Consider the following 21,125-nt stretch of genomic DNA (forward strand, 5'->3'; position numbering starts at 1 on the left):
CCCACCTGCCGCAAGCAAAGCTGTGCAGGGCACAGAGACCTGAAGAGCTCTGCCTCTAAGTCCTCTCTGGGCCTGATTCCTCCCAGGGCACGAAAAGGCCCCCAGGGCCTCTGAGGTCCCTCCTCGCTCAGGTGACTAGAGAAGTTAGCCACAGAGAGGTGAGCGGGACAGGCAGATGGAAAGGCACCACCACACAGAACTCAGCAGGCCCTGCAGGGCTCAGTCTCCCCAGCAACCTCAGAGCCAGAGAGGCACTGTTGACTAGACCAGATCCCGAACTCACTGCCCAGAGACCCCCGCCAGAGAGCCCAGCCTGCCTCCAAGGTGCCGAGACCCCACTTCCTCGAGGCTTCCTGAGAACGGTGCGAGGTCAACGGGGCACATGGGGGGCAGGAGAAGGGGGAGGGCTGCCTGGTGAAGGCCCAGCCCAGAGCCCGGAAGAGCCCTTCTGCAAGGGAAGCAGCCCCAGCCGAACTCCCCCGCACCCCCTGAAACCACAGTCTGGCTTCCGGAGCCGCCAACACAGGGGCTCAGGAGCCCCTCCCCACGGCTGTCTCCTGAGCCCAAGCACCCCCGTTCTTAGCCCACCCCTTCCCTCCACAGACTGGTCTTCCAGAGCCAGGCTCTCCTGGGCACAGGCAGTCGCCGCGATGGAGCCCAGGTCCACGGCAGCCACATGCGCCCACCCCCCCAAACCCAAGCCTCCCCTGGGATCTTCCCCAAGGGTGCCTCACACCTGTCTGCCACCCCGCGGACAATGAGCTCCATCCTACTCACCCCTGGCCAACACACTCCTCCAGCGCGTCCTGAGGCCCTCTGTGGCTGTGAGATTTGACTTATTTCAGTTCCCCAAACAAGCCCCACCCTTCTGTCTCCAGGCTCAGGCAGCCTAAGAGCGCTGCCTACCTCTCCACCCCGCCAGCTCCCTCTGCCTGGCAAACTCCTGCCCGCCCTGCAGAGCCAAGCTTAGCGGCCACCTCCTCCAGGAATGCTGCCCAGTCTGGACTCAGGACCTGTGCTTCCCACCACAGCACAGAAATCCTGGCCTGTCACTGCCTCTCCCAAGGCCAATATCTGGCCACACACTGCCGTTGGGTCTGGACCCAACACTGCCTGGCGCACAGGAGACACTCAGACCCCAAACTCACGAACTGAGTCAAAAACAGCTGGCCCTGAACCACGGAGCCTGGGCCCCAATCCAGGTGTCACTAGTCTCATCTGCATGAGCTTCGGCAGGTCACCTGCCTCTCAGGTCTCCCAACTCTCAGTTGAGCAACAGGAACAAACACATTCCCTGGCTCCCCGGCCTGTTCTGGCAGTGAAATGACCTAATGGCTATACAAACTCCTTACACTATCCAGAAACTTCTCACGAGGAAGGGGGCTGACCTTGCGGTGCGGTTTCTACCCCGGCCCAAGGCCCCCACACTGCCATCCAACAGGTGCTCGCTGGGCTCCTGCCCACAGCAGGTACCACGGGAGGTGCTGGAGCTCCAACCAACAAGATGGGTGCAGGGCCCCTTGTGAGCCCACGCTGCGGGGAGGGGAGAGACTAGACGTCGGTCACACAAGCCCCACGAGACAAGGAAATGCCAGGGTGGACGAGGGCCCAGCTTCAGGCCAGGCACTTGTGAACCCAGGAAAGCCTGGTGGTCGAGAGGCACAAGCTCTGAGACCAAACGAGCGAGAACCCCAGCTCTACATCAGAGGGGCTGGGTGACCTGAGGCACGTTAATTAACCTCTCTGGGCCTCGATTTCCTCATGTGCAGGATGGACGTGTGATGGTACCTTAGGCCCAGGGGCCTGACCCAGAGGCTGACACCCAGGGAGTGCTGTTACATCAGGCCAGCCCCCAAAAGGCAGCTCCTCTCTTCTCTCACTCCCCTGCCAGAAAGCAGACTGGCAAAGAGATCCCAGGATGCCAGCCCCTGTCCCAGGCCTGCATGGGAGGCGCCAAGGCACCCCTTCCCCAGGGAACCTGAGCAGTGGCTCCAGGGAGTCTGGGTGTTTCAAAACAAGACAGCTCCCCATTAGGCCAGGATCCCATTAAAGTAATGCCTCCAGCCAACTTCAAAGGGCTCCTCCTCCCAGAGCCAGATGGGGGCTCCAAGGAGACGCTGAGGAGTAGGGCTCGGGGAGCAGGGATGGGCAGACCTGGGGGTCCCTGGCCCGCACGGCAGGGAGGTGGGTGGGAGGCAGAGTCAAACCGACTACTGCAGAGATGGGGAGCCCGAGGCAGGAAGAGGGACTGGCCAGCCCAAACCCACAGCCACCGCTGAGCGTGGCCAGGGGAAACGTGCCTCCAGCACAGCTCGGCCCGGGGAAGTACACCAGCATCTGGGCCTGTTTCCCCCCCGTTTAGGGAGGGGCTGCACCCCAGGGTCCTGACCCTCTCCCCATTAGGCCAAACAGTGATGCCAGGAGCCCCGGACCCAAGTTGGCTGCACCTGAGGTGGTGAGCTAAGCCACTTCCAAGGGCAAGGAGGCCCGGATCCTGAAGACAGAGGTCTTCACCCGGTCCTCTGGGTCCCGAAGATAGGGGTGGCACCACTGCTGGCAACTCCTCTGGGGGCCTCCTGATGCCTGAAAGGTAGGCCCGCTACGCTGCTCCCCACCCACAAGTGGTACAAGCTCCCCCTGGGTCATGGGCACCCCCACCATCACCCCCCCAGCCCAGCGCAGCAGAAAGCTAGAGGAGGTGGGCCTGGGGGCCAGGATCCCGTCTGAGGACCAGGGGACCTGCAACAAAGGCCTTAGTTTGTTCCTTTTCCGTCCATCACGCCTGGGGGGTAACTTCCTTCATGGTCCAGGGGGTGGGTGGATAGAGGTGCAAAGAGAAGCAGGGAGCAAGGGGAGGTGCTCCTGGTGCCCCCGTCTTCTCCTGACCCCAAGGACCCCTGAAGCAGGAAGGGGTGAGAGGCAAGAAGGGGGTTAAAGGGGGGAAGCACTCTAAGCAGAGGCGGCTGCGGCTGCTGCCCGGGTCAGGGGCAGGCCCAGGGTTTAGCAGACAGAACTAGAGATGGGGGCAAGGATGGCGGGGGCGGTGGGCAAAAGCCAGGAAAAGGGGTTTGAACACAAACGGGACAGGGGGAATTGACCGATCTGTGTGTTAGGGGAACACAGGAACCCCACAGGCCTCTTCTCCAGGCCTGAGGTCAGCCGTCCCACCTCTTCTTCACCCAGGGTGGGCTCAAGTCTATCCCTCAGCACAGCCCTCAGTGCTCAGAAAATGCTGATGAAGCAAGACCATCAAAGAGATCAGCAGACGGAGGGAGAAAGGACCACCCCGGCATCACTGGGAGAAGGGTCACCAAAGAGGTGACTTTCAGCCATCTTTTGGTGAAAAGGTGACTTTCCACAAAGAGGGCTCATGCAGCCCACCCCTGCCCAAGGCTCGCGCCCCGCCCCACCCCGAGACCTTGTCCTTCCAGAGGCTCGCAGTGGGTGGGGTGTGGGGAAAGGGGCACATGGGGAGCAGAGGTGCCGCGGCCCCCAGGCCTGCGCCAGGGCTTGGGCGAGGCCCCGGCCATGATGGAGCCCGTTGTGAAATCCGTGGGCCATGGCAGGTTGAGCCGGATGTTGATGGCTGTCAGGTGGGCACCGGGCCCCCCTCTTTGGAAGGTGACAGCAGGAGGAGCCACAGGTGGGCGAGCAAAGACTCCACAAGTGAGCTTGGGCTGGGAGGGCGGGGGCAGAGCTGGTGGGCCCCTCGGGCAGAGGAAGGGGGCTCGCCCACCAGGAGCACCGTGGCCTGAGTTTGCTGGTCTCGGATGCCTGGGAAGCATTTTTCAGGCCTTTAAGTTCACCAGGAACCTGCGTGGGTGCTGCCATTTTACAGAGGAGAAAACTGAGAACCCAGAGACTGTGACTACCCAAGGGCTACAGTGAGGCCCCTCAGCGACACCCTTCAGCCGGCCCTGCCCAGCCCCCTCCCCTCCAGGGTCCCTTCTCCAAGGATGCGCACCCTCCCACCCAAGGCCGGACGGGCGAGAGAGCCCCAGACACAGCTGCATGACAGTAAAAACGACAAACACCTCTGCGTGGGGAGCGGCTCCTCTGTGCCAGCCACACCATCTACACCCCTTCCTTTAATTCTACAACGACCCAGCACTCTGGGTACCATGAGTGACCCATTTCATAGATGCAAGAAGCTAGCTCAATCCCTGCTCATCTCGCACATGGCCAGGAGAAGGCGGAGGGGGGACTGAACCCAGGCCTTAATCCAGCTCTGCCTGGAGGCAGGGGGCTGGACCCAATGGGCTCCAGAAGACCCTGCTTCTCTGGTTGCTGTTCCGATACCAAGGCCTCACTCACTGAGCCAAACTAACTTCCAGCTCTTGGCTACTGAGGTCGTTTGAAGGAAAGGAAACACCGTTGGCACTTCCCACTCATCCCTAAGACCCGACCCCACCAAAGGCTGGACGTGGCCACACTGACTCAGAGACCCTGCCTGGGGTGACCCTTCTGCCGGCTTCCTCAGAGACCCTGCACTTTCCCAGCAGAGTTAAGCAGCAACCTCAGCCTAGGCAATGGGACGTGGACAACTGCCTTTAGCTCAGTGTAAACATGCCCGCGGCAGGAGGAAAGAGGTGAGGGACAGGCCGCCAGCCACCCCTTGATGACCCGGCAGTGCTTGGGATGGCAAGTCATGGAAAATGCCAAGGGCTGGGTCACGCACCTCCCCACGGAGGCAGGACGCCGGCGCATGCCCAAGAACACAAGCCCCGCTGCAGCAAGAGCCCTGACGCAGCCCCGGCCACCCCGAGGTGGGGGCAGACAAGACCCTCCGCCAGGAAGGCTCGGCCCCGCCGGCCCGCCAAAGCCAGTCGGAGCCTGGACAGCTGCACTCCCCCCAGCAGCCCCTCCAAAGACGAGGTGCAGCGTCCCAACCCCCACACCAGGCCTCAAACGTAGCGGCTCTTCCTGACAGGCAGTGCACACGAATGGATGCCCTGGGGACCGAGCCCCCGTGTGAGCCGGGACCAGACCTCGGGCTTCCCCTCCACAAACTGGGGGCAGACGACACTACCACATCGGGCGGCGGGGGTTGGAGGGGGTGGGTAGGCAGGGAATGCGTTAAACCAATAATTACAGACTGTAAAGGGGGCGCAGTCCCCAAAGCAACATCAGGTCGGGCCTCTGTCTCCTCTGGAAAAGCACCTTCGGCTTTTTGGAAGCCCCGTTCTTGCCCCCAACCCCCCACCCCCACTGCACCAGCCCCCATCCCCAAAGGGCCCACAGGAAGCCTGGCTGTCCCCAGACCCACTGCTGGCAAAGAGACCCCATGACTGCCCTTCACCCCTACCCCCACCCCTGGGAAAACGGCTGCCAGCAAACAGTCACTTGCTTTCAGCGAGTTACCCCTGGAGACTCCCCCACGAAGTTCACACCTTCCCCGCGGAGGGGAGGCCGTACAACCTGAGAGTCCTCCTCCCCCCCAGCCGGAGCCGCAGGAAAACTCCAGGAAGCCCAGGGCCCATCTAGAGGGGGGAGGCCCACAGCCGGGTCAGAAAGGAGGGCGCTCGGATGAGCCTTCCAGACTCCGCACCCCCTGGACGCCCACACTTCCTGTGGAGCCAATCCCACCACACTTCCTCTTAAGTCTCCCCGTTTCGTTTCTGTGTCTTCTTTAGTCCTGTCCAAGCCAAAAATACATGCATGAAGTCACAGGTCCTATTTACAGATTTTTTTTTTCCTCTTTTCTGAAATACATTAAAACGAACACCTACATTTTAAGCACGTTCACCCACATGGCTAAAACCATCTGAGGAGCGGGGCCCCCGCCCTGAGAAACGGTGGTCGAGTCACCCCTCACGTCGTCCCCTTTGCGTGTCTGTGGCGGAGAGAGCCGGTGACGGCCCACGGTCACACAGCTATTGCAGGCAAAGCCTGTCTGGGCTGCGGCCATCCGTCCAGGCCTTGGGGCCAGGGGGTCTGTCTCCTGGAGGTCCAGCCCAGGGCTCCGCTTTCTCTCCCCCTCCCAGTCCCCTCCTTTAAGGGCTGGCCAGGGGCAGGAAGCCCACAGGGCCCGCTGTCCTCACCCCCATGTGATGACACGGACAAGAGACGCTTGCTTTTGTCTGTGCATGTCTGTGCATGTTTGGATAAATGAGCAGAAAGAACCAGAAGGACCCACTCCCCAAGGTCCACACTGGGAGTCCCGGAGCTTTGGGCTGAGAGGACTTGGAGGGAAAGAGAGACTGTTTCATCCATTTTCTTGAGGCATCTTGGTTCTTTGTCTCTTGGGCATGCGTCACTTTCAGAGTGTGGTTTGGGTTTATTTCTTTTTTTTTGTTTTTTTAATCTAACAAAATAAATTCATTTGCTCTTCCCCCGCTCACTTTGACTTTCACCGACAAAAGTAAAGTGTGCTTGTAAATGAACAACGACAACCTTGAAAAGCAATGTGGACAGCCAAGAGTCTGAGGCTCACGGCAGTCTAGCGGGACCGTGCCAAGTGACCACCACCACGGTCGTAACAGCAGCTTCTCGTCAGGCTGAGACACGTCAGTGACCCTGTCCAGGAGCCCCCACACCTGGCCATCCAAAGCCTCCCCTACCTGCAGTCCAGCCCGTGTTCATCCACGCCCCGGCCAGGCCTGCCGGGTGGGGAGGGGTGCTGCCCAGGGGGCCCCAGGCCTCTAGGACAGATGGCGCCCCATCCCCTCGGCCCGGTTTACCTGGCTTTCCTCCAGGGGCTCCCCAGCAGCTGGGCCAGGGGCAGGGCCTGCTCGGAGGTGACCGTCGCCTGCCGCTCCTTGGCCAGCGTCCAGACTCGCACACGTGAAGGCTCCTTCCACTGGCTACCTAATGAGAGTGAGTCACATCTGGACCCACAACTTCCTGCTCTGGCGGTGGGAACAACAGAAAGGCCAACGTTGAACCCTCAGCTCAGCGCCTCTCGGGGTGTGCGGGGCGGGGGCCCCCTCTCCCAGTCACAGCAAGAGTCCTCGCAGGAGTGGGGAAGCTGTCAGGCCAGGCTCCTGGCTCCAATGACCTCATGGAAACTGGAAGATTCAAACTGGAACCATTTTCATAAAGTAAAAATAAAACAAGCACCCAAAGCCTGCATTAGAAGCCCAGCAACTTAATGAGCAATTCGAAGCAACAGAAGCCTGCCAGGGAGCCTCTTCCTGGCTCCGCCTCTCACACAGGGCCCTAAGCCTCAGTTTCCCCACCCACACATCGAGGGGGCCTCAAACCACTCTGAGAGGGGATGGCCCAAGAGGTCAGAGGTCTCCAGTCTGGCTTGCCGCATCTCCATCTCACAGCTGCCCCTCCCCACCCCCCCACCCCCCCACAACCGGCTTGGAATCCCTATTCCAAAGAGTTTTCAAAGAACCTCAGCACTCCTGCATCCCCGGAAGCCACGAATTGAGCTCCAGTTTCCTCTTCCACTGCAGGCCTCAGCTTCCCTTCTGGAATGGTGGGGTGCTCAGCAGTGTGGCAGGAGATAGGAAGGGAGCTGGGCGCAGAGACGGCCCCAAATGGAGGGGGAAGAACCTCCTGGTCCACAGGGAGTCCCCTGAACATGACACGGGGACCTGGGGTCATTTTCTACCTTGTATCCTGACAGTAAATCGTATTGTTTGGTAACAAAGAAGGGCGTGCTAAGTCGCGTCAGTCATACCCAACTTTTTGCCCACCAGGTTCCCCGGTCCAAAGGATTCTCCGGGCAAGAATACTGGAGTGGGTTGTCATTTCCTCCTCCAGACAAGAGAATGCAGCCCAATTTTCCTAGCCTCACCCTCCCCAGGTCTCCCCTCCAGCTCCTTCCCCAGAGGAGGCACTCTCCCCTGCTTCCCTGCCGGCCTGCTGCTGTCACTGGTCACTCGGCACCCCACCCCTCACCCCAACTGCGAGGTCCCAGCAGGCAGGACCTGGGGTCAGCATTTAAACACTGTGTGCTGGGCACCAGGCCCAGCCTCGGGAGGAGGTCCTGCTATCATGCCCATTCTGTAGACAAAAAACTGAGACTCAGAGAGGCAACTCACTTGCCCAAGCACACACAGCTGAAAAAAAAACAACAATGGGAAGAGCCAGAATTACTCCACGCCTGGTGCTTTCAATCACTCACATCATGACCCTCCCTGGAGACAGGCTGCTCCTGCTGGAGAAACTCCCCCCAAGGAGGGGCAGCTGTGGGCTTCCTCAGCCTCGGGCAGGGAAGGCTGGTTTCTGGCACAACCCGCCCCTCTCCGCTCACTCTGCAACACCCCCCACTTCCTCCCTGTGGGCAGGACCCCGCTGGGGTGCTAGGGACACAAGCCTGACGTGCACACAGCCCCCTGTCAGACAAGCTCCAGGCTGAGATGTGCCCACCGATGACGTGGCACAAAGATCTGGGGGGGCATCCTTGAAGGCGAGATGCACGGTCCAGAGCTCTGGGGAGAGAAACCTCATCCGCCGAGAGGAGAAAGAGGCCCACGACAGGGCGTCTCAGGCCTAGTCAGTGCCTGGCTGGTGAGTGGGAGCCCCCAGCCCCCACACGAGAGAGTGGCAAGGCCGTGAAATGGTGGGCAAGACGGAATAAAACTGCAGCGAAAACAAGCAGACACGGTTGGCAGTCGGCCAAGGGACAAATAACGCTGAGCGCTGAGCAAATAGTTTGGCCCCATCTGACAAACCCAGATGTCAAGCCTTTCCCCCTAGGGAAGAAAGCCCACAGCAACCCAGGCAGATGTCTGAGAGGGAGTGCAGACATGGACACCATCCATCCGCGAGTCACCACACCCCAGAGGAGCCCTGGGAAGGGTCCGAGCAAACAGCCTGGTGATTCACTCTCACGACAGTCCTTTGTCCCATGAGTATGGGATGAAGAGGCTGAGAGCTCTGCAATCAGAGTCCCCATTGGACCTTGGCCCAGTTACATTACCTTGGCCCATCGTGAAGTCAGGATGACATCATCCAGCTCTGTGGGAGGCTGTGAGGGTTAAGTGAGAGACATGTGTAGTGCACACAGTAAGTGCTCAATTATAGCTGAAGACAAGGAAGGCCAGACTGAGGGTGTTCTCTAGATCCTGGCTCTACTGCATGTCTGCCCTGGTCAAAGACCTTCCATGGCTTCTCAGTATCTCCTGAGTCAAATCCGGGCTCCTCCTCTTGACCCACACCCAGGCCTGGCCCAAGTCATCTCTCCAGCCTGATCTCCCGTGACCCCACGATCCAGCTGCCTCACCCTGCCATGCCCTAGCTCAGGCCTTTCTGCCACTTGGGGTTAAAATGCTACTCATCCTGCCAAGACAAGGACAAATGCTACCTTTCCGGAAGCAATGTCCCATTGTCACCACCTCTGGACCACAGGGCTCTCCTAGGAGGATACACACTGTCACATTCCTTCCACAGCTTCCACGTCCAGTAACAGCTTCCTGTTCCCACGGGGAGTCAGCCCTTCAGAGGTGGGCTTCTGGTCTGTGTCCACTGGGGAATGGGCAGGGGACTCAAAATGCTCAATTCTGGAACTTTTGTAAGAACTCGATGGAAAAAAAAAAAAAAGATGCTCTCATTTCACTAGGCTGGGAGAATAAGAGTTGGAAGCTGCAGGCGCCACGGTGGTAGGCAGCCCCAGTGACCCTTGCCTCCTGGTGTCCACGCCCTTGTATGGTGCCCTCCCACATTACCTGGGTGACCAACAAAATACCGCAGACATCACATGCTTGCCTTCTGAAGTCATGAAAGATACTGCGGCTTCCACCTTGCTCCCTCTGGGATAATCACTCTAGGGGAAGCCAGCCAGCATGTTGTGAGGACCCTCGAGCAGTCCTGTGGTGAGAAAGGAGGACTCCTGCCCACAGCCAGCATCGACCTGCCACCCACATGACTGAGCCACCTCGGAAGCGCATCCTCCAGCCCCCGTCAAGAATGGACTGATACGCTGTCACTGCAGCACCCCTACCTGATCGGGAGTGACGGGGGGTAAGGGGTCACCTCTTCTCTTCCAGCAGACCACCGCCTCCCCCACCCCCAACACTAGGTACTCAAGAGGCCTTTGTGACATTTCTGCCAAACTGATCTGCCCCCGGAGTCTTCTAACAAGAATGCAGAGCAGAAGAACAAAACCCACTCTCTGCAGACAGCAGCACTCACTCGCCTGGGAAGACAGAGCAGCCTGGCCCAGTACTGGCATCAGGTCTGCCGTCCGCCCCTCCTTCAGGCCCTCAGCTCTTCCATGCTCTGGGCCAGGGGGACTGAAGTGAGATCCCCAAGGAGACAGCCTCGCTGGGACAGGCACAAGCTTGTGGTCCTGTCACTCACGTCCTCCCAGATGGGACTTTTCATACTGCTGGGTTGGGGCCTGGGGGGGTTGCATTCCATTGCAGCGACTCACCTCCTGCGCCTCTGCCTTCATCTCTTCTCGGTTGACTGCAGACTCAGAGATGTGCTAAGATCCCTTCCCTGCCCAGGAGGGAAACATGGAGATGCTCTGGCTCCCTCCTTCACTTACATCCTCCAAGTTACAAGATGGAACAAGGGCCTTCACTCCTAATCAGTGGTGGTCCTAAGGGTTGACTTGGGGTGAGCCACCAAACCACGCCAAAAAAAACACATGTGCTAAGAAGTAAACAGCATCTTTGCTCCCAAAGTCAGCTCCCTGAGCCACTGTCCCGCCAGTGTAGAGATCTAAACAGCTGCTGCTTGTCCCAGGTCCAATGCCAGACAAGGAAAGATGAACAACCCTGCATCCTGTTGGTGGCACAGCCTACCAGAAGGCAGGGGGCTGGCTCCCATGACCCCTCCCCCGCCGGCCCCAGCCTCTGCCAGGCCTCCGGGACATGACTTTGGACAAGGAAAGGGGTAGGCCAGGTCACAGTGTGTTAAGCAACTGCAAAGAATCCTAAAAGAACAGATGTGAAAGCAACTGCCCTGCCAACCAAAAGTCCTTATTTCCTTTGAAAAACTTGGCAGCTGAGCTACACCCGCAGCCGCCTGTCCTTCCCCACACCCTGCCTGGTGTGAACCACTGAGCAACAGGGAGAAAGACCATGTCCCTCCCCAGATCCTGGGGAGGAAGTTATGGAGATGCCACAAGGTGAAAACAGACCCGAGGCTAATGTTCCACCTTTCATTTAACAGTACCACAGATGCACATACGTGTGTGTGTGTGTATTTTTTTTTTAACACTAGAAAGTCTGAAAGGATATACTCCAAATCTTAGGAGTTATCACTAGGTGATAAAATTCAGCACAGTTTTAATTTCATACTTTTCTTGTTTATGCCTGTTTTCCAATTTTCTCTAATAAAAATATACTACGCATGTAATTAAAAGATTAATAGGGAAGAGCAACTACTATGGAAAAAAGGCAGGAATAAGGAAAAACAATGGCCTGAAACTGGAAGTTCTCCACTCACTCAGCACCACTTGTAACCAGGTGAAAAGGGAAGGTTTTTATGATAGTGAAAAATACTACTATCTCAAAGCCATTGAAGATTACAAAAAGAGATTGTCCCAGACAATGCAAGCCTCCCAGCAGAAGTCTGCAACCCCCTCTCCAGTGTGCTCTTGCGGGGGCAGTGGGGCAGGGTGGGCGTGTGCTCTAAGTCACTCAGTCGTGTCCAACTCTTTGTGACCCCATGGACTGTAGCCCACCAGGCTCCTCTGTCCATGGGATTCTCCAGGCAAGAACACTGGGGTAGGTTGCCATTTCCTACTCAGGGGTGGGGGTAGTTGAAGCTAAAGTAGATCAAGGCTGGAGACACAACTACCAATTTATAGGAGATTTGGTGGATAAAGAATATGTTGATCACTATAGAGAGCTCAAAAAAGCAGAACATCTGGCGCAACAGAGAGAATGAATGAATATCAATACTACAGATGAAAGAAGACTTGAGAAAGATATCAACCCATTAAAGATATCCCATTATGTAGACCTCATTTGAATTCTGATTTTAAAAACTAAAATTTTTTCTAATTTTATTTTTGACCTGTATGAAACAATTGGAAACCTGAACACAATACACTGACTGGGAAGCTATAATTTTAAAAAAATACTGCTAAGTTTTAGATGTGGAGATAATGCTGTGGGTTTTTTTCTTTTTTTTATTCCTCCTCTTTTAGGAATATAAACAAGAATACTTCCTCAGCATGCAGGTCCTGTTCCAGATCACTGCAATAAACAAATATGTCAACAAGGTGAGTCACACAAATTTTTTGGTTTTCCAGTGCACATAAATGCTATGTTTACACTAGACTGTAGCCTGTTAAGTGTGGAACAGCATTATATCTAAGAAACGTACATGCCTTAATTTTAAAATACGTTATTGCTAAAAAATGCAAACCATCATCTGACAAGACAAGGTGGCCACAAGCCTTCAATTTGTTTTAAAAAAAAAAGAAAGAAAGAAAAACACACAGAGAGAATTTACCTACAAAGCACAACAAAAGGAGGGATGGCTGTACGACCATTTTCACAGATGAAGCGATATGAGGTCTGGAAGGGGGAAGTGTGTGGGAGCAGAGATGACTCCAGGGCGGCCCAGAGCTGGAAGCCGTGGCATCTAAGGGCTGAGTATGTGTGGGCAGGCATGCTATTCTGTCTTCCTTCGTGGGTGTTTCATTTTTCCATAATGAAATGCTGAAACACGGTCACTGTCAGCGCTCTGGCATCTGCTCTCTCATCTGAGCCTCACTCAGAGCAGGTATCATTTCCAGTCCCTTCCTACAGATGAAAAACGTCCCCCTGCTCCCAGGGAGTCTCAGAGCTGAAAACACAGAAGCAGTCTCAGCCCAGCTCCCTGGAAGGGGTGGGGGAGTGCTCACTACCCGGTCCCCCAAATCATAAGGACGCACTCCTGACCTGACCCCCGAGCATGGGCACAGACGACCCCAGGCCCCTCTGTGGAAGCAGAACAGGCTGCGGGGTTGCAGGCGCCACCACCAGGACCGGCCCGGCACGCAGGCCACCTTCTTCGCTTCCAGCTCCACCCGCCTCCCCCCCAGGAGCTTAAAGGCTTCCAGTGCCAGCCTGGACGGCGGCACCTTAACCCCTCTCCTGGCAAAGCCCTCCAGTGGGCGCCCCTCCCTGTCTCATCCTCTGACCACAAAGCAGTTTATGGAGGAGGGGGGCAATCTTGGCGCCCAAGACCTCCACGCCCCCAGACAGAGCCCTACCACAAACCTGCATCCAGCCTTCAAGGTGAGAAGTGGACCCGTCTTAATTCACCCTACAGAAAAGAATCCCTAATGTATACAAAGACTTAGCTATGGGCTCCTTAGCACAGAGATCTAACTGCAGAACTACTGGAGAAAACCTAAGTGTCCAGCAAGAGGGGGGCTGAGAAAACCAGTCAGGGTTCCTACTATACCAAATGCTGGGATGAGCCCAATACGTGTCTGGGAAACCCAACATCTCTACTCCCAAAGCCTGGAAGTAAGCGAGACACAGTAAGAAACGTGATACTCATTTTTCTTCTTCTTGTCACATGTTAAAAAAAAAAGAAAAACCAAGAAATCATCTGGAAAGACTACACCAGTGCACTAATGGGTTACATTAATGAGTACAGATTCTGGTTTATCTCCCCCACTTAACTGCTTAGGTTTTTCTGCTTTTTAATAATAAATGAGAATTATTTCTGTAATTAACACAAAATCCAAGCCATCTGAAAATAAGAAATGAGCTGATCCTCTCCTCCTCCCCAGGAACACAGCTCAGGGTCTTGGCCCAGGAGGCAGGAGCTGCCTGGCTGTGTGGGGCTTCCCCTCAAGGTCACCTGGCCTCTCTGAGCCTCAGTTTCCCCATCTGTCAGACACCAACCCCACCAGGTGAGCCCCTCCCGCCTGGCCACGGGGCCTGTCCCCTCCTCTGTGAGACTGGGGACAGTAAGGCACGCCCACAAGGCCACAGGGACACCTGTCCAGCCTGCTCGCCCCGCTCTCCGTGGCCCAGAGGCCTCACTCCCAGCCATTGCTCATTCCTCTGGCTCTTGGGAAGCAGGGGCATCGGAGGCCAAACGTGGCGTGAAACAGTCCTCACGACCATATCCCCGGACCCCCACCTGCTCGAAGCTGACGTGCCAGCCTCCAATCCTCTGACCGCCCTTCGGGGGGAAGTACAGCCCCATTTTACAGAGGAAGACCCAGAGACTCAGAGAAGAGAAATAATCACCCACCTACATACACCAAACCAAGCGAAGACTGCACCCCGGGGGCCCTTCTGGGACTTCCTCCTACACCCCACCTCATGGGGTACCAGCAAACCACCCTGTACCCCTTCTGAAGAGCCAGGAGCACGGCGGAGGCTGCAGGCAGGACGGAGGGGAGACCAGGAACTTGGCAGGACACAGCAGGCGGGAGCTACAAACCCTCAGGCTCCTCCTCCGCCTGCCTGCAGCCCCCGGCCTCTCCCCACACACCTGGCAGGTGCTCAAGTATAGGCTGGGCCAAGGAGCTGCCAGGCTGCACCCACTGCATGGGGGAGCGGGTCGGGGAGGGGAGAACCCGGGCGGGGCAGCAGGAGGGAGGGGAAGAGCCCAGCCTCCAGGCCTGGCACTCCCCTCAGACAGCAAACCCAGAGCCCCCAGAGGCCAGGCGGACATCAACCAGTGAGGCAGGCTGGCTGGCTGGGCACCAGGGCAAACTGGAAGCTCTGTGTGAGGACCATCTGCTGCCAAGCTTCACCCAGTAGCTGCCCCAGAGGAGTGCGGCCAATGCTGCAAGCCTTCTGAGTTACCAAAGGAAACCAGAAATCTGGGTTTTTACAGAAACAGATTCACAGACCTGGAAAACAAACTTACAATTCGCAAAGAGAAGAGGGGGTGGGTAAATTAGGGGTATCGGATTAGCGGGCCACTTCCCTGGTGGCTCAGTCGGTAAAAGAACCTGCCTGCAATGCAGGAGACCACCTGCAATTCAGGAGATTTGGGTTCAATCCCTGGGTCAGGAAGATCCTCTGGAGAAGGAAATGGCAACCCACTCTAGTAGTCTTGCCTGGAGAATTCCATGGACTGAGGAGCCTGGCGGGCTGCAGTCCATGGGGTTGCAAAGAGTTGGACATGAATTAACAACTTCATTTTTTTTGTTTGTTTGTTTTAGGATTAACAGATATACACTGCTATATATAAAATAGATAAGCAAGGATTTTCCACATAGCATGGGGAACTATATTCACTATCGAGTAATAATCTGAAAAATAAATACATATTAAAATTTTTATATATAACTACAAATATATTACATATATATAACTGGAAAAAAAAAGAAATCTGGGTTTTTACATAAAATCTCACAGTTTCAGATGCTGGTGATTAATCCAAAATAAATTTCAAGCAGTTCTCCTATAGGTGCTCTGGACTCAATGCTGTGTGGCCCTGAGCAAACCCACTTAACCTCTCTGAAATTCAACTGTCATCTGTAAAGTGGAAAAATAGCCCAGGTATTGTAACAGGAGGTAAGATACACTTTGTCCATATTAATGATAATAAAAAGCAACAGTAACAATCGCAGCTAAAATCAATGAGTGCCAGGCACTAAGTAACATGCCTTAAGTGGTTTCATTCAAACTACTAGGCATTTTTTTAACCTTGTATTTTGAAATAGTTTCAAACTTTCAGAAAAGTTACATGAAAACTACAAAGAACTCTCCTATACTTTAATTCAGATTTGCCTATTTGTATCATTTTTGTTTCACTTTTATTATCTGTCTATACATATGTTTCTCTTTAATATTTGAGAGTGGGCTGCTTATATATACAGTGAACTTCTAAATACTTCAGTGCACATTTCCTAAGAACAAGGCCCTATATTTGGTCCTTAATATTAATTTGGTCATTTAATATTAATACACTATAATCTATAAGTGTGAGTCGCTCATTCATGTGTCTTTGCAACCCCATGGACTGTAGCCCACCAGACTCCTCTGTCCATGGAATTCTCTAGGCAAGAATACTGGAATGAGTTGCCATTTCCTTCTCCAAGGGATCTTCCTGACCCAGGGATTGAACTCAGGTCTCCTGCATCGCAGGCAGCTTCTTTACAGTCTGAGCCTAATCTACAGCCCATTATCTAATTTCATCAGCTATCCTAATAACATTCTTTATGCAATTTCTTTCAGCACAGATTCATATATTGCATTTGGTTGTCATGTCACTTTGGTCTCTCTTAATCAGGAGCTGTTCCTGACTTTTGAGATAAGTATTCTTATTCCATCTTCTTTTTATCGATAAGAAGCTGAAGTTCAGAGAGGTTGAAGCACCTGCCCAAAGTCACACAGCTAAAATGTTAAGCTTGGACTCAAGCCCAAGAGATTCCCTCCAGAGTCTGTGTTCTTGTCCTCCAGGCATAAAAGCTTGCAAATACTAGCCTTTGTTGCTAATAACTGAAAACAGTGCCTCTCTGCAAACAGGTGGATGGCTGCTCATAGCCACCTCACTCAGCAGGTGGTCATTAACCGAAGGGGTGGCCTCCTGTGCACACACTGGCTGGACCTTCCACTGCCAACTCCCCACACTTGGCAATGGCCCTGGCCTAATGCCCACCCTAACCTGAGAGGCCCCATTTAGCTCCCTCTATACAAGCTGGGCAGTGGAGAGCTGGGAGGACCATGGCTCCTGCCTTTCTTTTTCCCCTGTAAAGTGACAGTCAAGGTTCAAATGCCCATGTCCAAAAATCTAAGGAAGACAAACACCCCAGGGGCAGAGCCTGAAATCAAAAGGGCCCCCAAGCCATGCCCCTGGCCCACACCACCCCTGGGGTCACTTGTCCAAGAGGGGACTGAGCGTGTCCTAACATACATGACAGAGTTGACTGGAGAGAAGGGTTTATAGGAAGAAGGAAGAGCAAGGGCTGGAGGTGGGAGTGGAGTTCTCACCACAAGGAGCAGAGAGGACTTAGGACTCCCGGGCATCACGCAGCCTGTGTCACATGCAGAGAGGAGCGGGAAGCTGTGGGCTGATCATGCTCAGGAAATAAAACTCAGCTTCCTCAGTGAGGACCCCCAGAGATGTGGACTCATCCACTCTTTTCTGGGCAAAGCCCCTACCCCCAATTCCAACCCAATTCCAGGCAGCATCAGCTTAGGAAACCACTCTTTGGCTCCCAGATGGGTGTGGCTCAGGGCTGGAAGCTGCCACCAACCTTGCCTCCATCACTTCTGGCTCCTGTCCACCCACCAGCCAGGCCCCATCAGACAGCTCTCCAACAGTCAGTCGTGAGCCACAAATACCAGCAGACTCGCAGCAGGAGAGGTGACGCTGCCAACAAGAAGCTTTGCAACAGATCCAAGTGTCGTCTACTGCCTGAGTTCCAGGCCACTCTAGAGGCTAATTTGTGCTGAAATATCTCAAAATCCTGGCACTTTCCTTTTGCACACCATATTAAATTTGGAAGTTTACAGACCTCACCTGCAAGCCCAATTCAAAGTTTCAGAAGCTAGAACAGCTCTTGAAACACTTCCAGAACAAAAAGAAAGTTTTGTTTTTCTTCTTCACCGTAGACAATGTTGAAAATACAGAAAGCATGAATAAACAAGAAAAGGCTCTATTATCAGACCTCTCCCCCAAAGATATTGCAATGAAGACTCCTCCATCTATCCTTCTAGACGGATGGCCTGCCTGCTCTGCGAGCCTCTCTCTACAGAGGTGTTTTGGGGCTAAACTGCAACACTCTGTCACCCCTATGGGCCAGCAGGCTTCCGACTGCAGGGACCACGTCTAACTCGCTTTTCTGCCTCGTGCCCAGGCAGGCCATTCAAGGTTCCCTTGCTGGAGTAGCCATGGAGGCTATGTAAGTCTTTATCCCCCTATTAGCAGTCCCTCTGAGCCCAGTTACAAAAGAAGGGGATTCAAAAGATAGGGTCAGTAGCAAAACCCCAGAGCACCCCCCAGTGGGGGTCAGGAACAGAAAGAAGGAAGAGTTGGGCAGGTAGGTGGACAGGCAATATGTTTACTCTTGAGGGGGATTTAATGGGCCCACTTGAGACTGCCTGGGGGGTGGGATCAAGCTCCTAATGGGTACTCCGCCAGGCCAAAACTGGACAGGAAGACCAGAAGGCCAGGCCTAGGGAGTCCCCACTCCAGGCCTAACTTGCTACAGGCCCTTTGATGACTTCAGTTTTCCCACTAATTGATCACTCCTGTCCTAACTCACAGGATCAAATGGTACAAGGGACATGCCATGGCTCTGTAAGCCATCTGGCCTCAGAAATTGGAACTCTCTCACCTCTTCTCTCCTTCCTCCATAAAAGGCCCAAGAACAACCACGCTTGAAAGCCCGAGGGCATCAAGGGCTGAGGAAGAAGATCCAGCCACTGAGGACCCTAAACATTCAGCACAGGGGGAGGCAGATCCAAAAGGCCCTCTGTAGACCCAGCTCGCCACTCCCATGAGGCCTCCTCACTCCACTAGGGATCTCCCCCCACAGTTCCAGGTCCACAGTGGGACACGCTCCCCTCTCCTAGGAGGGCACCTGCCCACGTGGGAAAGCAGTGACTGAATGCCAGAGGCCCTCCTCTCAGGGCACAGGGCCCCAGCTTGCCAAGTCCCCTCAGCTTCACACCCTGAGACCATTGCAGTCCTGCTGGTCATTCATTCATTCCTGTTTCTGTTGAACATCATCCTGGACCAGGTCTGAGGCTTCAGCAAGCCATGAGGGCCCTGAATCTAAGGCCAGTCCAGATGTGGCCATTCCAGACACAGCCCAACCTCTAAGGACACCTGTGGCCCTCACCTTAAAGGCTCCACTTGTAATGAAAGGGCCCCAACTCTCATTTTCCAGCTTTGGCTCTTGGCCGCAAAAAGAACAAGCGTTCTTCGCCTTTGGGAAAGGCGATCCAAGATATAAACCAGGAGAGAGAACAACTAAAGCCCACACTGAGAAAGCCTCCAGCATTTCACCCCCAACCAGGGATCATTAGCTTCCCTTTCACGTGAAAGGTTAGGTTTCTGTCTTGCCAGCTCTCCATCTACACACCGCCCTGGCCCCCCACAGGCAAGGGGGTCCTGCTCACGGCTGGCTGTAGCTGGACGGCTTCCAACGCCAGCCCTTAGTCTTGCCCTTACCTGAGTTTTCTCTCTGAATTATTTCTTACTTTAAACAGAATACACTGATCTTCCAGGGGCCCCTGCCTCGTCAGAGCCTAGGAAATCGGACAAATCAGCCCCTCTTTACCATCATAAGCCAGTGGGCATTCCAACAGAGCAGTCGGAGGGTGCCAGACCCAGGGGGGCACAGAGCCATGCCCCTCAGTGAGGTCTCAGTCCGTCGTCCGGGGAGCGGAGTTGGGCCCCAGTTCCTGCGCTGGGGTCCTGTCTGGGCCAGGGTCTTCCCCGCAGTACCTGACTGAGAAGACCCATCCCAAGCTCGGGCAGGAGAAAGAGCAAGACCTGGGTGGGGCGGCTCCGCCGGCAAGTTGCTGGCGGAGGGGTGGGGGTCGCGCCTGTCCCGGCTCCTGAGACGGGGAAAAGGCAGGCCGAGCGCGGGGCCCGGCTGCAGCCGCCCCGGCCCACACCCACCCCTCCGTCTGGGTGCGGCCCCCGCCGGCCGGAGGCGAGGACGCCACAGGCGCGCCCCCCACGCCCACGCCCCGCCGCGCGGGGGTCCGAGGACCCGACGGGCGGCCGCGCGCCCCCTCGGCCCGGCCGGCCGCGCCTCTCCCCGCCGGGCGCCGGCGCGCGCTCACCTGCCGGCCCGCTCCGCTCCGCGCGGCTCCCGCTCCGGCCGCTCCGCCGCCCGAGTGGCCGCGCCGCCGCGGGCCGGATCGCGCGGTGCGGGCGGGGGCGGCGGAGCGGCCGCAGGCGCCCCCCGCTGGCCGCCCAGCCCAGCCCCGAGCCCGCGACCTCGCGGCCGGGAGGGAGCGCCGCGTGTCGCCACCCTGCCCGGTTTCCCCCAGAAACGCTGAAAACGCGCAGACATCCCACGACCGGCGCCCGCCTGCTCACGCGGCTGTGGGAGTCGGCGGCCAGGCGCCCTGGGAACGCGGGCAGGAAATAAAACCTTCTCCAAGCCCATTTTCTTCCTCAAAGCCACGCACGTGTCTGGACGCGCCAGGTGCAGCCCCACCTCCTCAAAGGGAAACACTTTCTAGCAAACTCTTTCAAGTGTTTCTGCTCCGATTTCCCAGCCCACCCCCACTAGCAACGCCCGTTTCTAGAAGGATCCATAGACTGCGGTCTGGTACCCTCATGCCAAGATGAGGGAAACTAGTCGCAACCTACTGTTTCATTCGGGCCTTCAACTCCTAGGGGGTCCGGAGGTCCGAGCCGCCCCAGCGCCCGCGCGAGTCTGGCCTTTATTGGACTGCTTCTCTGGCACCAGGAAGACCAAGCCTGCCTCAGAAAGTAGTTGTCCTCAGAAAATAGGTGTCGTAACCCCGTCATGACCCCACTCACCGCTGCTGACAACCCAGGGTGGGGCCCCAGAGCTGGCAGCAAAAAAAGAAAAAACAGAAAAGCTGTTCTGTTTCCAAAGCACCAAGGCTGGGAGAGCAAGAAAACCCTCCTCTTGAGTCACCGCTGGGAGGGACAGAGGAGGCTGACTGAAAGGGTAATCAAGATCAGGAGGGCATTTAGCTCATAGACCTGCATGAGTTTCTCTCTTCCCACTTGTCCAAAGCGCCCTTATGCCCACCGTGGAACCTGGGGGGGTCCTGTTTTGCTGAGAGTAATCAAGTAAACCCCTGTTATACCCATATCTCAGGTCCAACCTCAGAGGCCAGAGCCCCACAGGAAAGATGCCTAGGAGTCTGCAACTGAACGAACCCCAGGTGATCCCATGACAAGCCGGTTGATGAACTGTGGTCTACTTGGGACCGTGTGATGGAATCCTGGAGTCAGGTACCCGGAGGTAACCTCACGGGGAAGAAACCCTGAGTGTGTCACAGCCTTGATCCCACAGTGGACTTAGAACCCAGCCCAGAGGCCACCTACTTTGGAACTATTATGGGGAATCAGATGATGGGACGCTGGAAGGTGATGTCCGTTTCAGGTGGCGGGTAAGAAGATCCCCGCTGAGCCTTCTGTCCATCAGCAGCAAGCCCTGCCTGGTTCTGCACAGACAGGCGGGCACCGCCTCAGGTTCCCACAGCCTCTGGGTGTCCAGACCGTGGCCCCTGGCCTTCTGGGCTGGAGCACTGACAGATTACTGCTGCTTCCCCAGGGCTCACAGGGAAAGATCTTCCTAGCGGCTGGGACTTCCC

The 21,125-nt window shown here is 55.8% G+C and overlaps 1 protein-coding gene across 9 annotated transcripts in view; it reads right to left on the minus strand.

Moving 5' to 3' along the window:
- The window catches only part of ADCY7 (adenylate cyclase 7), a 60,845-nt gene extending 41,153 nt beyond the window's left edge, over positions 1–19,692 (minus strand). For 3 of the 9 annotated variants that reach the window (XM_070451330.1, XM_070451329.1, XM_070451322.1), the window contains exon 1: positions 778–884. The gene's annotated coding sequence lies outside the window, so the exon portion shown is untranslated. Of the gene's footprint in view, positions 1–317; positions 392–777; positions 885–5,390; positions 5,519–6,680; positions 7,064–14,106; positions 14,202–19,610 lie in introns of those variants that run through there. The other 6 variants (XM_070451324.1, XM_070451328.1, XM_070451323.1 and 3 more) reach the window with 6 other exon arrangements.
- Positions 19,693–21,125: the final 1,433 nt, after the last annotated feature.

The sequence above is a fragment of the Odocoileus virginianus genome, chromosome 20 (assembly GCF_023699985.2).
Source record: "Odocoileus virginianus isolate 20LAN1187 ecotype Illinois chromosome 20, Ovbor_1.2, whole genome shotgun sequence".
NCBI lineage: Eukaryota > Metazoa > Chordata > Mammalia > Artiodactyla > Cervidae > Odocoileus > Odocoileus virginianus.